The 18,524-nt window shown below is 38.7% G+C and overlaps 1 pseudogene; it reads right to left on the bottom strand.

Annotated features, from left to right (window-relative positions):
- Nucleotides 1-1,777: 1,777 nt before the first annotated feature.
- On the bottom strand, nt 1,778-6,041 carry LOC125363931 (annotated as a pseudogene).
- Nucleotides 6,042-18,524: the final 12,483 nt, after the last annotated feature.

The following is an 18,524-nucleotide window of genomic DNA, read 5'->3' as shown; positions in this document are numbered from 1 at the left end:
ATGAGAAAAACTGTTGGGAGCAGGCTAAGAAACTCTTCCTAACTGCAGGTAATTGGCACTGGCTTTGAAGGACTCCACTCTCAGGCAAGTTAAAGTTAGGTGAACTCTAGAAGAGCCTGCTCAACAGACAGTATTTTCAATCAGAATAAGATAGTGAGTACCTCCATAGTGTCTCAGAATAAAAGCCTGTGATTAGTGCATGCAAATCTTGTGATTGGTTCAGCAGTCTTTGTTTGGTGCATATGTAAGGCTATGTTTGGTAGAACCTGAAGCTATGCATATGAAAGCTTGTGATTGGTGGGAACTATTCCCAGCACAAATGTATCATTTCCCTTTTCTAGGAAGGTAGTTTTTGTCTTCTGGTGCTAGACTGGTAGAATTCTCTTGTGTACTACTTCTCTTTGCAATGAAAGCTTCACCGAAATGGTCTTTTATCTCTCTGATCTTTATTATCGGTTAGAGTAGGCTGAACTTAACATCACTATGTTAAGATCAGAGGAAATGCCAGGTCTCCAGCTGTAGGCAACTGACTGTATCAAGCTAGAAGGTGACTGGAGAGTTCTAGAAACAATCCAGGAGCAGAAACTGAGGAAAGTATGAAGAACTGTGACATACTAAAGTGATAGATACTAAAAAGCTGACCTTGAAAAGCAAAAGGTTACAAAAACTCAGGACAGCAAGCCATGGTCATTAGAAGCATTCCTGACAGCTGCCAAGAGAGACAAGCTGAGGGTCCTAACACTCAAAGTTTAGGGGCTCAAAACGAACTGAGTCATACAAGTATACTGGCTTTGAAAGCCAAGAGCTTGCTCTGACCTGAGAAGTTAGAGCAGTAAGTGTGTAGCTTTGAAAGCCTGGAGCCATAATCTTGTAGTTCTCAGGGTCTGGAGTTATAAACTTCTGAGCTTTGAAAGACTGTAATGATAACCTTTGATACTCAAGAGCTCAGAGTTTCTTGTTACCTAATTATACATTTTTTGTGGTTTCCTATTGATTAGAATAAAATCACCAGGTTTAGCATACTGCATAAAGGAATACCAATGGTTACAAATTCCAGAATCATAGAGGACTCCTATCACAAGGAGTAAGGCAGAAAGAGAAGTTGCAGATTTGGTTTCTTCTTCTTTTTGTTAGAACAACTCAGCAAAATAAAATTCGGGTTTATTGTTGGACAACATTGTTTCACACATACATCAAACAGGCCAAAAAAATAAACAGCAACTTCATAGACAAAAAAAAAGGAAAAAAAGAAACCGTTTTATCTTTGGCCTTTTTAACCATCTCATACAAACCAACTACTTTATAGTACAGCTAAGTACATACACAGAAAAAGTTACTGGGATGCTCGGAATAAGATTTTTGTTGTTGTTGTTTTTGTTTTTTTACAAGGTTTTTTTCTCCTTTGAGATTATAATGAACATGGTCACACCACAAGTAGTCAGAAGTTGGACATTAGAATGCTCTGTAGGCTGGTTTGGTCATCCGAGATCATTAAAAATGGCTGACCCCTAACAATATGTACAAAAATATAAAATGAAAATAAAAATACAAACAAATTTTCCTTTTCAAAATACTTTTAAGAAAAAAAGCAGGGCCTTGGAAGTTTTGGTATTTTCCTCCCCTGTTGCAAATTCTCGTTGTGGTTTTGGTGGGGTGGTGGAGAGCTTGGTGATGCTGCCTGCAGAGGGCGGTGGGCCTCTCCACTCGAAGGTGACCACGTTTAGATTCTGAGACCGGAAGTGGAAGGTGAATAGGTCACGGCGGTCTTTTTTGCTGTCTAGTCAACCTCATCAGTCTTCTGCTTCTTGGTATCAACATCCTCATCCTCATCATCTCAGCTGCCCCTTTGCCTGTAGCTGCATTAGCTCCTCTCCTTCCCCCTCTCCCTCTCCCTCCCCCTCCCCCTCCCTCTGCTGCTTCTGCTTCTGCTTCTTCTTCTGCTTCTTCATCTATCTCATTATCAGCCTCTTATTCCCCATTTTCCTCATTAGCTACACTCCCGTTGGCAGGAGCGTCTCTTCCATTCTCCGTGTCCTCCACAACTTCCTTCTTCTCCTTCAAGTCTTTGGTGGTGATCTCGGAGCTGGTGTCCACGGCCACGTCTGATGTGGTGGTGGTGGTGGGGGAGGGGTCACGCCCATGATCCGGTGCCGGGAGGGGCAAAAAAAGAAAGCGAGGAAGTTGGGGGGCGGGGGGGGGGGGGGGGGGGGGGACTCGGGCGAAGGAGCCGGAGTCGGTGGTGGCTGAGGTGCGCAGAACAATGCAAAGATGGCTTTTCAGCGCAGCCAGTGGGACTGGTTTCTTCTTGTTTCTCTACTTTGTTACAGTTCTGGTAGTTGTCCCTGCTCCATAGTTTTCAGCTTTTACTGGATCCCTAGAATAAAAATGAAAATCTCTCTCTCCATATATTGGTCGTTTCTGGTTGGTCCAATACCTCCTTTTTTTTCTTAACCCCATCCCCTTTCCACAGATGGTTCATTCCTATATTGACTGAAAAATAAAAACTAGATACAAGGGGCTCTCAAATAGTGTAAATCTTAGAAAGCCAAAATCAATATTCAGCAAAATAAAACACCAGGAAGTAGGTACTCAAAAAGGGTGGGCTTGGGTCAAGGGGAAGAAGGTAGATGAATATAGAGGAGGAGAGGAGGAAAATGCAGTCAAGAATCCAATGAATACCCTAAAAATTAAGAAGAGTGAGGAAAGAGGTGCGTAGTGGAGGGATGGCTGAGAATGTTGAAAGGTGTGACATTGATCAAAATATATTGTATTCATAAGCTGCTTTATCAAATGGCAGCTCCTTTGCACAACTTCTTAAAATACCAATAATAAAGAAAAAAGCTTTATTTGTATGTGGTCAAATGTTGGAATTTGATATTTTTCATTGCCTTATTATGAAAGGCTTTTGTTTCTTTCAGATAAAAATATTGAAGTGGCCATTGTTAATGTTTCCATATCTACTTCTAGAATACTTACAATCCTCTTTCGTATCCACTTAAACCATTTCTTTACCAGGAAAGCATAAGCAATGAGGGCAGTGAGTTGACTTTTTTCCTCTAAGGATGACCCATTTATTCCACAAGTATTTACTTAATGAGAAATGTGATCCTTATCCCACAATAAATCCAGTATATATTTATTTTCACTTCAAATAGTCTCTATATGTAATCTAGGCTAGTGTATACATGAAATTGGAAATCTTTTCACTTTATTTGATGAAGAGACACAATCCCAATTCCCTATATAAAAATGAGACTGATTTTCTTGTAGAGATATTAACTTTCTATATGTTTGTAAATTGTAATCAGAACAGTGAATTTAAAGACAACTAGGACAGGCTGGTGTATAATGGCTCATACTTATAATTCCAACTTGGGAAACTGAGATAGGTTCATGGCTGGTTTGGGCAAAAAGCAAGACTTTATCTTGAAAACATGCCAGATAGAGGTAGGGGATTAAGATCTGAGGCCAGTGCTCCCACCCCAAATGAACCTTGTCTGAAAAATAGCGAAAGCAAAAAGACCTATAGGGCATGGATCAACTGGTAAAGGTAAACAAAAATATGAATTCAAACCCCAGTACAACTCAATAGATATTTTATACTGAGTATTTAATGATTGTTCAATATCAAGACATTTTCTAAGCCAGAGATGATTGCATATGCACCTAGAATGCAAGATGCTCTGAAGGCTGGGGATGGAAGATGCTTTGAGTCCAGGAAAGCATAATGAGATCATCTCAACAAATTTTTTTAACCAAAATTTATGGTTGCAGTATCTTTTGATTATGTCATCATATATGCAAAAGACATTGAGAAAAATATGCCAATATTTTATCTCTCAATAATATTTGAAAATAAGAATAGAAAAATCTATTGAATTAAAAAAGAATGTTCTCTTTTTTTTTAAGTCTTTCAAAACTAAGATTACTTAAATTCAAGAATCCCTCTATCTCCTAGGGCTCCAAACTGTTCTGTGTCTCTTCAATGCCCGAAAGGGAAAAATCTGTGAGAGAATATATACACAAAATTGTTTAGTCTTGCTAGTCATCTGTTTCCACATTTCAAAAGTCAGAGTTTCTCCCCAATAATTTGAACATTTCATCCATGTTGTCAAAATTATTAGCATTGTTTATAAATTCCACTATTTTCTACTGATATCTACAGGACTTCTAGTGATACAGATTGTTACATTCTGATACTGATAAATTATATTTTCTTTTTCATTGCTATTGGCTAGATTTGCAAAGTAGTCATATATTTGAACTTCAAAATGTTTCTAGTAACTTATCTTTCTTTAAAAAGAAATTGAGGAATTAAATGTGAACTAGTAAACTAGTAAGATAATGCAGTCACAATTCTAACTTGATTGCTTGTCTTACCTATGGTTTGTAAGATCCCTTGTCAAATTAATTTAGAATGTGAAAATAGAATCTCTGGCCTTTGTTAGGACAACATAAAGAGTCTAATACTCTTGTTTTAGGAGGAGGTCTAGAGTAACTTTTCTTTGGTTTACAGAATTTACATATATAGAAAATCTCATGATAGTTCATTCTTCAGAGTAAATATGAGAAAGTAATAAAAGGAAAATTTGAAGTGTACACAACAGCTCCATGAATTTTCTTAGAGGTACAAATAACCAAGCAACAACCATGTATTCATTCTACTATTTGCTTATGTGAGCCAAATTAAACTTCTATTCTAATACAGAGACACCTAGAGGAAAGATGGTTTTCAACTAAGACTCGGCTCCCTTCAGAATTTTTTAATCTTTTACTGTCTGTTCACTCATATTAAATAAGAAAATCAAGAGGTGCTCTGTTGGAATATGTTCTTTGGAAAAGTTACTTTGAGTATAATGCACTTTCTAAAAGAATGTGTCCATTTAGCTAAAAATTATGGTATGTACAAGACAAATTAAATGTGCTGCAAGGAGTTTATTTCATTCATAGTGTTCATAGTATAAACAATCTGCTTATTTATATGTTGATGGATAGGGTGATAGAGGCCTAATTATTTCCATTCTTAGGGCAATAGTAGTGTGTTCTATTATTCTACAAAGCTTGTCAGAATTGATTAAATTGAGTTACATTACTGTTTAAGATTTTTCCTGTTCACCCATCATACTTCCTGTCAATATAGAAAAGAAAATCTTTAGGAACACTAGAGTGTGATGAACTTGATGCAATCGTTGGTAATACCATGGAATTGACTGGCCTGGCACAGTACATCTGATACAGGACTGTTTTAGTCTATTGATTCTTCTTGCCAAGAGACTACTGGACAAAACAGAAAAGCTACACCTAGATGTGGGACACACCTGAATCAGAAAGAGGAAGTCAATTAGCTGGCCCCGCCTCCTGGGGCCACGTGTGGCTAATCTGGCCACCTCTAGGATTGGTCCTCTGACTCTTCTGCCCTTACAGACAGCTCGTGCCTCCCCTTACAGTCCCTAGATAGGTGCATGTACACCCCTCCCATTCCTGCTGATCTTTAATCTGATTGGCTCTTGTGCTTTATATTAGTCACATGTGTTCCCCTCAATAAATGAGATCTTGCAGTGACTTGACTCCCAGAGGCATCTGATTGTCTTCTGGTGAGGGAGGGCTGGGTGCAGGCGGTCTGTAGGCCCTTTCCTTTCTTGGCTCCTCTGGTTGGGTGTGCCTTCCCCATCTCTCCCGCAGGTCGGGAGAGAGGGGAGGAGGGGGTGTTGGGATTCTTGGCTGAGCGCACCTCCCCGACTGGCAGGAGAAGCGTTGGGCGTATCCCACGGTGTAGAGCTGAGAAGAGGTGAAAAGCCGCGTCCTGCCCACTCACTGCCCAAGAAGGATGCATAGGCGGTCCAGGGAGAAGTCACAGCAATGTCCAAGGTCTTTAATCTGGGATCGGACTTATATAGCAGTAATGGCGGCAGGAAGGGGAGGGATTTGGAGCAGCTAGCTAGGCATGATGACAGGCTGGTTAGGCTGTCCTTCACAGGTGACGTCATGGGACTTCCCCTAAGGGTGGAAGTCACGGCGCCCAGGACCACCTCTGGGTTCATCACCCCCAGCCATCTTTACGCACATGCGGTCCAAGGCGGGAGGCGGGGTTGGTTAGAGCTGCCTTTCCAGGTTCCGGACCAGAGGAGGAGGCAGGCGGGGCTAGCAGCCACGAGGCCCCAGGGCTGGAGAAGAGGCGGGCGGGCCTGCTAGGACTGCCTGTTAAAGCTGAAACCCAGTGCTACACGGGGAGGGGGGGGGGTAAAAACCCCAACACCTAATGAAAAGTGGTCCAGACAGCAAAAGAATGAATGAACTTCTAGACTGCATCCTGCCATAGAGTCACACTTAAAAAATAAAATAGAGGGTGCATATGACTAAGGAAAAGACCATAGTAAAAAATAACTTACCTTGAAGTGACTTATTTTCAAAGGGTAGGATTATTGAGATTGTTGTGAGATTTTTTTTCCTACCCTGTGCCTGGCAAGCCTTTTCACTGTTGACAACTAAAGCTTGGCTGTTAGAACTACTGCATATAGACTTCCGGGAAGACAGCGGAGGAGCAGCAGAGCCCTAGCTGAGCTCCCTCCGACATGGCAGTTTTCTCACCCCATAGAAACTTTTACTCCTAGAAAGACAGCCAGAGTAAGTTCTAACAGTAGAGGGATTCTGGCCAGGAAGGAAAAATCGACTTTGCTCATCTGAAAACACAGATTTGAGCTTTGGGTGGCGTCCCGCCGCCATGACAGTGCCTGCTCCGGCACAGCAATCCTCACTCCATGCGGCTAAAGCACACAGCATAGACCAGGGAGAAATTCTCCAGACAGTGGCTGAGCACGGACGGGCTGATTGCAGAGAAAGCGTGAGTACCCCGTGAAAGATATTCTCACTCGCGCCCACAGAGCAGCTTCTGGAAGGCAGCCATCTTTGCCACTGGCGTAGGGTCAGACCAGATTGGAACTAAAGCGGGCCTGGGGAAAGTGAGGTAAAAGGAGCCATCTTTGCAATGGGCAAGAGGGACTGACCAGTGAGAGCCAGCTCCGCCCAGGAGAATGCCCCTGCCCAGGCGGGAGGCAAGTCCTGGGCCTTGCCTTAGCCAGAGGTGCCCCGTCCTACCCACTGGAATTTCTAAATTTAAAGTGAAAGTGGCGAGCAGATCCTGGCAGCATGGAAACACCAGACTGGGGAACAAACAGTTCCTGAGACAGTTAAACTGTCCTGTCACAGAGGAAGACCAATTCCCAGCCCGAAATGGAGCTGCATTCCATATCCACCTCCTCCAAGGAGGCCGCCCTGCCCAGGAGGGAGGAGCCTCCCCCAGGCAAGCAACTCTCAGCTGGGTAAAACAAGCCAGAGGCACCTCGCCCTGCTGAGTCCACAGCCTAATCAAAGCCAGGCGTTAAAGGCAGTGGCCCCACAGCAGACAGTGGAGCCATGGTTCCTGAGACTGTTCATGTCCCCATCTACAGAGGACGCCCAAGGCCTACCTGCAAGCTGTGCGAACCACAGAGACCCAGGATTTCACCAACAGGGGAGAAGGGTCAGAACAGATCCACCCCCTGCAAACTGAAAGCAAGTCAAACCAGCCAATCAGGAAAATAGACTGCAGACCCTCGCAAGGAAACCAGAGACTGGGGAAAGACCACCCAAACAAGGAGGACTCATTTTTTTTTTCTTTTCAAACATTTTATAAAGTTTAAAAAAAATTTTTTTTTTCACTTCTGAAACGTCGTTGATTTTTTTTTGTTGTTGTTTTCCATTTTTACCTGTTTGTTTTATCAAGTTTTTTTGTTTGTTTGTTTGGGTTGTTCCTTCTCTGTTTTTTTTCCTTTTTATTTATTTATTTTTTTAAAAATAATTTTTCTCTGTTTTGTGCATGTCTTCCAGTATTTTTACTTTATTTCTTTCTTTGCATTCTCTTTCTTTAAAGATTACTTTCCTATGAATAACACCTCCACTCTTTTCTGCTGACTCTCAATTGTCTATCATTTTAACCTTGTTATTTCTACTGATTCTACTCTTCTCCACATTTCCACGTCACTGAAACTAAACCAAAATCACCCCCCCATACATTTTACTCTATTCTCTTTACTACCTCCAAACTTACCCTCCTGACTTACTGCCTGGACCTCCAGGTTCCATTGACTCCTGGTTATTGGATAGAGGGTTTCCCAGCTTAATCCGAGTGAATCAAAGGGGTTCATAGAGAAAGCCAGTCCTAAAAGAACTTAATATAAAAAAAAGAATTGCTTATAGGGTTGTAACAGTAAATAAGTAACTACTGAATACAGGGCCCAGGATCAGTTGATATATTGAAATTGTATTCTTTAGGAACACCAAAAATAATTTTATAGACAGGTATACAAGGTATCTGTATATAATGGTGAACTTGTAAGATTTACACAATAGTGCTTGGTAAGGGCTGCTTTGGGTCTTAAACGGTGCTCACAGGTGCTGGTAGACTGGCATTCCCAATCCAAATGGGCAGAAGGAACACAAGGAAGATGGCAAACAATGAAGTCTTATCCCCCACTCAAAACAGGCAGGAAGCAGAGCAGTCAATCAAAGACATAGAAGAGAACCCCCAAAATGCTCTACAAAGTCTACTGATAAACATGATAAATGAAAAGTTTGAATCTCTTCAGTCAATTATTCTAGAGTGTGAGGAGGCAAAGCAAAAATTAATGGAGAATTTCATGGCATCCACAAATAGAAAGATAAATGAACTTCAAGAGTCAAATGAAAAGATAGCTACCCAGCTTAAAGATTTGAGAGACAACACTCAAAACCAAAGTAATGAAGTTAATGAAGTAAAGAAGTCCATAGAAGACCTAAGAAATGACATGGAAATCATCAGGAAAGACCAGTCAGAAGGAAAAGAGATTCAAAATCAAGTAGCTAGCCTACAGTCCCAACTAACTGAAGCAGAGGATCGAATCTCAGGAGCTGAAGATTCCTTAGATTCCATGGAGAAAGATCAAAAATCAATACAAATCCAGTCCAATCAACAAAGCAGATTGCTACAGGAGATTCAAGACAAGATCAGGAAGCCAAATTTAAGGATAATAGGTATTGAGGAAAACTTGGAGAAAGAAGTTAATGGGATAGGCAACCTATTTAACAGAATATTAGCTGAGAACTTCCCAAATATCCAGAAGGAAAGGCCTATACAGATACAAGAAGCATTTAGAACCCCAAACCGACCAGACCAGAATAGGACATCCACCGACACATTGTGATCAAAACAGGATCAGTAGAGTACAAGGAAAGAATCCTTAAAGCTGTTAGGGAGAAGAAAATAATCACATATAAAGGAAAAGCAATCAGAATTACCCCAGACTTCTCAGCAGAGACCATTAAAGCAAGGAGAGCCTGGAATGAAGTATACCAAACTCTAAATAAAAATAACTACCAACCAAGAATTCTGTACCCAGCCAAACTCTCATTCATAGCCGAAGGTCAAATAAATGTCTTCCACAGTAAGGAAAAACTGAAACAATATATCTCCACCAAACCAGTTTTACAGAAAATCCTCAAAGATGTACTACACAGGGAAAATAATCAACATCCCAACACAGACAGAGAAATGAACCCTAAATAGTGAACATCAGATCAAGAAATGGGAAGACACAGCTTTAAACAAGATAGTGATAATGAAAGGAACAAACCATCATCTCTCAATCCTAACTCTCAACATTAATGGACTTAATTCTCCAATCAAACGACATAGGCTCATAAGTTGGATCAAAAAACAAGATCCATCTTTCTGCTGCCTCCAAGAGACACATCTATCCAGCAAAAGTAAACATCTTCTAAAAGTGAAAGGCTGGAATCAAATATATCAAGCAAATGGCCCCCATAAGCAGGCTGGAGTTGCAATCCTAGTATCAGACAAAATTGACTTCAAATTAAAAAAGGTAAGAAGAGACAAAGAAGGTTACTACATACTAGCAAACGGATCTCTCCTACAGGAAGATATAACCATTCTAAATATCTACACACCAAATGCAGGAGCACCCAACTTCATCAAACAAACACTACTGACTCTAAAAACACTCATAGACCCAAACATATTGATAGTTGGGGACTTTAACACTCCACTATCACCTCTGGACAGATCAACATGCCAAAAACTGAACAAAGAAACCACAGATCTTAATAATTGCATAGACCAACTAGATTTAACTGACATCTACAGAATATTTCACCCAGCAACAACAGAATACACATTCTTTTCGGCAGCACATGGAACATTCTCCAAAATTGATCACATCTTAGGGCACAAAGAAAATCTGTACAAATTCACAAGTATCAAAACCATTCCCTGCATTCTCTCAGACCACAATGGAATAAAATTAGAGCTCAACTCAAACAGCCACCACAGAACATCCTACAATTCATGGAGACTAAACAACACACTGCTGAACCATCAGTGGGTCATTGAAGAAATTAAAACGGAAATTCAAATGTTTATGGACTTCAACCAAGTTGAGGACACAAAGTACCAGCTCCTTTGGGACACAGCAAAGGCAGTACTCAGAGGAAAATTTATATCTCTGAGTGCATACATCAACAAACTGGAGAAACAGAAACTCAATAATTTAAGGAAGCACCTTAATTTTCTTGAGATTGAACAACAAACCAAACCCCAAGTCAATAGACAGAAGCAAATAATTAAAATCAAATCAGAATTAAATCAATTAGAGGCGAAAAGAACCATCAAAAGAATCAACAAAACAAAGAGTTGGTTCTTTGAAAAAATCAACAAGATAGACAGACCCCTGGCAAACCTGACCAAAAAACGAAGGCAACACACTCAAACAAAAAAGATAAGAGATGAAACAGGTAACATCACCACAGTAATAATCGAAATTCAGAAAATAATAAGGGACTATTTTGCAAACCTTTATGCCAACAAATTCGAGAACCTGGAAGAAATGGATGATTTCCTAGAAAAAATTCATATTCCCAAACTTAAACATGAAGATTTAAACCTTCTAAACAGACCCATATCCAGTATTGAAATAGAAATGGCAATAAATGATCTCCCATCCAAGAAGAGCCCTGGACCAGATGGATTCACTGCAGAATTCTACAAGGCCTTCAAGACAGAACTCACACCAATATTTCACAAACTCTCCAATAAAATTGAAAGATAACGTTCACTACCAGACTCATTCTATGAAGCCAGTATAACCCTCATCCCCAAACCCGGCAGGGACTCATCACGGAAAGAGGACTACAGACCGATTTCCCTGACGAACATAGACGCAAAATTTCTCAACAAAATTCTGCCCAATCGACTTCAACAGGTCATAAAAAAAATCATACACCATGATCAAACTGGATTCATCCCAGGGATGCAAAGTTGGTTTAATATACGCAAGTCAATTAATGTAATCCACCACATCAACCGGAGCAAGGTAAAGAACCACATGGTTTTATCTCTGGATGCGGAAAAAGCGTTCGATAAAATCCAGCACCCATTTATGCTAAAAGCCTTGGAAAAACTGGGATTCCAGGGAACATTCCTGAATATAATCAAGGCAGTTTATGACAAACTAACAGCAAGCATAACTCTAAATGGTGAAAAACTAAAGCCATTCCCTTTAAAATCAGGAACAAGGCACTCTCTCCCCTGCTCTTCAACATAGTACTAGAATTCCTAGCCAGAGCAATTAGGCAAGAAGAAAATATAAAGGGGATCCAAATAGGAAAAGATGAAGTTAAACTTTCTCTCTTCGCAGATGACATGATCCTATACCTAAAGAATCCCATAGACTCTACCCCCAAGCTACTAGAGCTGATCCAAAACTTTGGCAAAGTTGCAGGGTAAAAAATAAACCCTCAAAAATCAATGGCCTTTCTCTATGCTAATGACCCGAAGACGGAGGCTGAAATCAGGAAAGCAACTCCTTTTGCAATAGCCTCCAAAAACATAAAATACCTACGAATAACCTTAACCAAAGAAGTGAAATACCTCTTTGATGAGAACATTAAAAGCTTGAAAAACGAAATTAAGTCAGAACCAAAGAAATAGAAAAACGTCCCATGTCCTGGATTGGGAGGATTAATATAATCAAAATGGCAATATTGCCAAAGGCTATCTACAAATTCAATGCAATACGCATAATTATCCCAACACCATTTTTTTTTAATGAAATAGAGGAAGCAATCCAGAAATTCATATGGAACAATAAAAGACCTAGAATAGCAAAAACAATCCTAAGCAGAAAGAACAGTGCTGGAGGAACTACAATACCCAACTTCAAGCTGTATTATAAAGGTATAGTAATAAAAAGAGCCTGGTATTGGCACCGGAACATGCCTGAAGACCAATGGAATAGAATTGAAGACCCAGAAATGAACCCACAGAATTATGCCTACTCAATCTTTGATAAAGGAGCTAAAACAATAGTTTGGAAGAAAGATAGCCTCTTTAACAAATGGTGCTGGAAAAACTGGCTCAACACATGCAACAAACTAAAACTAGATCCTTATATATCACCCTGCACCAAAATCAATTCCAAATGGATTAAAGACCTCGAAATCAGAACAGACACCCTGAAAACACTAAAGAAAAGAGTAGGAGATACACTTGGGCTCCTTGGTGCAGGACGGAACTTCCTTAACAAAGACCCAGAAAGGGTACATATCAAAGAAAGGTTGGACAAATGGGACTGCATCAAACTGCAGAGCTTCTGCATGGCAAAGGACATAGCTCTCAAGATAAACAGAAAGCCCACAGACTGGGAGAAGATCTTTACCGGCCGTTCAACAGACAAAGGCCTCATCTCTAAAATATATGCAGAACGAAAAAAATTACCTTCTTCCAAAACAAAACCGCAAAGAACCAATAGCCCCCTCATCAAGTGGGCTAAAGACTTAAAAAGAGACTTCTCTGATGAGGAAATGAGAGTGGCCAAGAGACATATGAAAAAGTGCTCTACATCACTGGCCATCAAAGAAATGCAAATCAAAACAACATTGAGATTCCATCTCACTCCATTAAGTATGTCACATATCATGAAAACTAACAATAACAAATATTGGAGGGGATGTGGCCAAAAGGAAACCCTTCTTCATTGTTGGTGGGAATGTAAACTGGTTTAGCCACTCTGGCAAGTGGTATGGAGATTCCTCAGAAGGCTAAATATAGAACTCCCCTATGACCCAGCAGCCCCACTTTTGGCTATCTATCCAAAGACCACAAACAAAATCACAGTAATGTCACCAGCACAACAATGTTCATCGTAGCACAATTTGTCATAGTGAGAATCTGGAACCAACCCAGATGCCCCTCAGTAGAAGAATGGATCAGGAAAATGTGGTACATATACACAATGGAATTTTATGCCTCTATCAGAAGGAATGACATTGTCCTATTTGTAAGGAAATGGAAGGACTTGGAAAAAATTTTACTAAGTGAAGTGAGCCAGACCCAAAGAAACATGGACTCTGTGGTCTCCCTTATTGGGAATAATTAGTACAGGTTTAGGCAAGTCATAGCAGATCATCAGAAGAGCCTAATAGCTATACCCTATAAACACATAAGATGTGTTTCCATGTTATGGAAACGATTGTTATATCAGAGTGGTAACTACTTTCAATGTCCCATGTGTATCTGTAGTTTCTATTATTGATGATGTTCTTGTATCACCTTCCTGTGGTTGTACCTACACTATCTCTGTAATCTTATCTGAGTATATTGGAAACCGTGTATACTGGTATTAGAAGTAGGAAATTGAAAGGGAATACCAAAATTGAGAGATACAGGGTAAAAAAAGAGAAACAACTACAAAAGCAATACTTGCAAAACTGTTTGGTGTAAGTGAACTGAACACCTGGGGGGTGGGGGGAAAGGGAAAAGGGGAGGAGGGAGGAGGGTATGAGGGACAAGTTAACAAACAGTACGAGAAATGTATCCAATGCCTAACGTATGAAAGTGTAACCTCTCTGTACATCAGTTGGTAATAAAAATTTGAAAAAAAAGAACTACTGCATATAACCTAGAAAATAAAAACAGTGTTTTAGTGGGTGCACAGATCTGAATTATAATCCACTATACTTCCATTGACTCCATCATAATGTTTTAGAATGAATATTTAAACATCCAATCTCTTACTTTTAGTAGACATATATGTTTTGGTCAGTATTAATGATGAAGATATATCGAATCAAACATAGAAAATATAAGGACAATAATAATCTTTACAATTATAAGTACTTTACCAACAAAATAAACAGTTAAGGTTTGGGTTTTTGTTTTTTGTTTTTTTATTTCTGAAAATAGTGTGCCAGGTACAGTTAAGTTTGAATTTCCAATAAATGAGCAATATTTTTGTTTAGTTATCTTGTATGTATTTAATGGAATAGATTTATACTAAAAATCAATTGCTTGTAATATAATTTACCTTATTTGGAAATGGTAATTTTTCCCCTTAAATCTGGAAACCCCACTTGCAAACAGAACTGGCAAAGCTTTGAGTTAACAAGAATATTTCACAAATCTGTCATTAGGTAATTTATTTACTCCATGCTCTTTTCGTTAGTAATATGCACTGTTCTAAATAGATTACACTTGTATTAACATGAAAATTATAGAAAAAAAAGTTACCTTACAACCGATTTTTCCTGAGAATCTAATTCATCAAGGTCACTTTCACCTACAAACACACTTTCAGGTAATTTAAACAGATGGGTGAAAGTACCAGCTACATACAAAGATTTATCTTGACACAATTTATAGCTTCTTAGAAGCAGTTTCTGTGGTTCTTTCTCTATGTGACATAGTGAAGCCATCACCAGAGATTGCTGACATTTTGAGTGGTAAAGGATGTTATCTTCCTTTCACTCCTAAGCAGATTCTGTTGGTGCAGAATTAAGCCCATTGACATACCTTTGCAGCCATCTGTTGAATTTGAGCAAAAAAGCAACAACCTAATGTAAAAATGACTTGTTATTTCCAAAGCATTTATTTTTCACCTTGTAATTTTTCAAAAATTATATTTCTATTATGTATCACTTCAAAACATATTTTAGATTCTAGATTGCTTATTTTCGATTCTTATCCAGATAGAAAATCAAGAGAACATTCAATGTACCAAGCAACATTTTCTCCACTAAATTTAGAATTTTTTCTTTGTATTTTCCACAACACTTTTTTTGAGTTACTGTACAAGCAACATTCTTTGATGATGCAAAGAAGATAGACTCCATTTCGGTCTCATCCTAATTAAGTACTCTCTGAATTAACTGGAATCTTAGTTCAAACTAAATTATAGTAACAATGTTCAAAATAACATGAAAGAATACAGTTTAATAAATGCCTATGTGTGAACATGGTAATCATTTTGAATATAAGAAGTTTATCGAGAACTGAAATATTTTCCTGTTTGGACACAAAACTAGAAGAGCACAGGATTTACACGTGATTTATTCCTCAGTTTATCTTGGTGCTCATCTGAGGGGCCAAACAAGGAGAATTCAGTTCCTATGCAGTTACAAGCCACACTTGTAATTCAAGTACTCTCTTTACGATAGAATTTTAAAACATTATACATTAGGAGCTATTAATACAAAGTATTGGAAGTGCTGCTATAATGGATTTCACATGAACATCACTTACAAAACTTCTTAGCATGAGATCAGAGGCCACTCCTTTGGAAACATTTATTACAAGTCCCTCTCACTTGTGCCTTGTTTGACTATGCCATGCCTGAACCTAGAAATACATATCTTCTCACATATCTTGTCTTTTCCTCCACATTCTAATTTCTGGTATAATTCTCTGTTCTCCACATCAAATCTTAGCCTACATGAGAGAAGTAGCTGTGACTTTCATTTATTCTGGACAAATTGAAGAAAAGCCATACTCCAAGCTTAGTATGGTGGTACAGATCTGTGATTCCTCACTTGCAGGAGGCTTATGTTTATTAGCAGGATATGTGTGTGTGTGCATGTGTATATTCACATATGGCATACATGCATACATTAAGAGTCTGATGTAGTCATGAAACAACTTGTTATGCAATTTTGGAAAGATTGCTCAGTAATATTGGTTTAACAGAACTCCTGGTGTTGTAAGCACTGTTGATTGGATAACCCATTGTCTTTATAAGAGGACCTCTTTCTTATCTTTTACTATAGACTACCACTTTTCTTAGTCAGGTTTTTCTCAATGAGGATGAATGCTTCAATTTATGGTAAAGGTTTTCTTGATTAAGAAAACATACACTATAGGCAATTCTTTCTTTTTCTCCACACTGACAGTGAATATACCATGATTGGCTTTTAAGTGAACTAAATTACTATGACTGGTTGGGTAGAGAGACTACACTTGATTTCTTAGAGATATTAACTGTCTTGACCAATTACAGTAAGTCATTATTTCTTGAATTCCTAGGTAAGTATCTAATTTTGTTAGTTCTTATTTGGTCACTTGCTTGAGCCCAGAAGCATTTTTCACGCAATAGAAGAAAGTATTTGGGCATAGGAAGCAAGATAGACCACAGTCCACACTGCCACTAGCACAACCATGGTCCTTGCAGTATTATTTACCATAACCAAGATATGGAAATAACCCAGATGACTCTCAGTGGGCTAATGTATTTAAAATGTTGTATGCATATGCATGGAGTGGCATGCTTCCATCAGAAAGAATGATATTGCCCCATTTGCAAGGAAATGGAAAAACTTGTAAAAATGTATATTAAACCAAGTAAGCCAGACCCAGAGAAACATAGGTTGTACATTTCCCCCCATTTGTAGTCATTAGAATGTGCCTATAAATCTACAAGTAAACACAATGGATGGCAAAAGATAACAAATTACACCTGGACATGGTAAATTAAACTGGACTCTAATATACAATTTTGACTGGTGGAAGTTGTTAGGAATGCAGAGCCTATTCAGGAACTTTCGTCTTCCTTTGAAAGTGTACCAATAAGTGTGTCTCTATCACTGGCTACACCTTGTGTCTTGGAATATGCTTGGAATAATCCATCCTGTAGAGTGGAGAGATATGGTGGGAGAGAAAGTGACTGGATCTGTAGCATTTCCTCAAGTTTTATCTGAGGATTTGATTTTGTAAATTCATTGTAAATAAATTGGTGGTAGCTCATACAAAGTTGATCCAAAGTGCAAGAAAAGTTGGTGACTATGCCATCTACTCTTACATTTTCCTTGAGGCTGATGATTTATTATAAGTTTTGTTTTGTTTGTTTGTTTTTTTCAAATTTTTATTATCAAACTGATGTACAGAGAGGTTACAGTTTCATACATTAGGCATTGGATACATTTCTTGTACTGTTCGTACCTCCTCCCTCATTCTCCCCTCCCTCTTCCCCCTTTCCCTTTCCCCCCATGAGTTGTTCAGTTCACTTACACCAAACAGTTTTGCAAGTATTGATTTTGTAGTTGTTTGTCTTTTTTTACCCTGTGTCTCTCTATTTTGGTATTCCCTTTCAATTTCCTAGTTCTAATACCAGTATACACGGTTTCCAATATACTCAGATAAGATTACAGAGATAGAGGAGATGAAGCTTCTCTGAAGTCTGGGTACTAGTGCAATACAGATGATGACTGCTACCAGATGACCAAGAACACTTGGGAGAATAGTCCTTATATAAACCTGAGAACTGCTAGACTGGCCAGGACAAAAGTGCCCTGTAGCTGATAGCCACCATATCTTATATTTTCCCAGTTCATGTGCTTCCTTAAGTCTTATGCCTAAGCATCTCCTGAGGCACTAATGACTTGGAAACTGGAAGTTATGGCTGACAGTCATGAGAATTCTCTGCTACATCTGCTGTATTATTTCCTGTCCTTTCTCCATTCTCAGAGTCATGGGAACTTGGTGATGGTTGAAGCTTATTAATGCCTCATTAATCTAATTATGGAAAAAGTCTGAAAGATTGACAGACAATGCTTATCATTTAATGATGTTAGGCAATGTCCTAGAAGAAGCGCATAAAATAAGACTAAAAGTAACCTACCTGAAAGCATAAATGGTGAAAAATACAGCTTTCCCCTGAATTATAAGTTGAAACTTTAAATGTTAAAATGGAAAATTTTTTACTCCAGATTGAATCAATAACAACAGAAGTAGGAAAGTCTCTTCCTTAACACAGATATTAGTATCTATCTATCTATCTATCTTTCTATCTATCTACCTACCTACCTACCTACCTAATCTATCTACTTTCCTACATCTGTTTCATTAAGATATAACCTTCCCAGTGAATCTTACACATTGTAAGTACATTTAGTTAAAGAGCATTAAGTAAAGATAAAGCAATGTTAGACTGACAGATAGAAGATTCTACATGTTTATACGTTGTTCTTATACAATATCAGTGTTTACAGATAGTTGAAAATGAGAAAGGACAGAACTTAAGCATGCTAATTTTTTGAGACATCACTTTTGCAGAAAATTACCAGGGCAGGCTGGAAACAGCTTGTGACTTTTAAAACTCAAGGCATTTCCTAAAGTTCAGTTTTAAACAGGATGACTTTGAAAATTTGAAAATTTAGATACATAATAC

This window comes from Perognathus longimembris, chromosome 15 (genome assembly GCF_023159225.1).
Source record: "Perognathus longimembris pacificus isolate PPM17 chromosome 15, ASM2315922v1, whole genome shotgun sequence".
Taxonomy (NCBI): Eukaryota; Metazoa; Chordata; class Mammalia; order Rodentia; family Heteromyidae; genus Perognathus; species Perognathus longimembris.
This window is presented reverse-complemented; position numbering and strand designations above follow the sequence as displayed.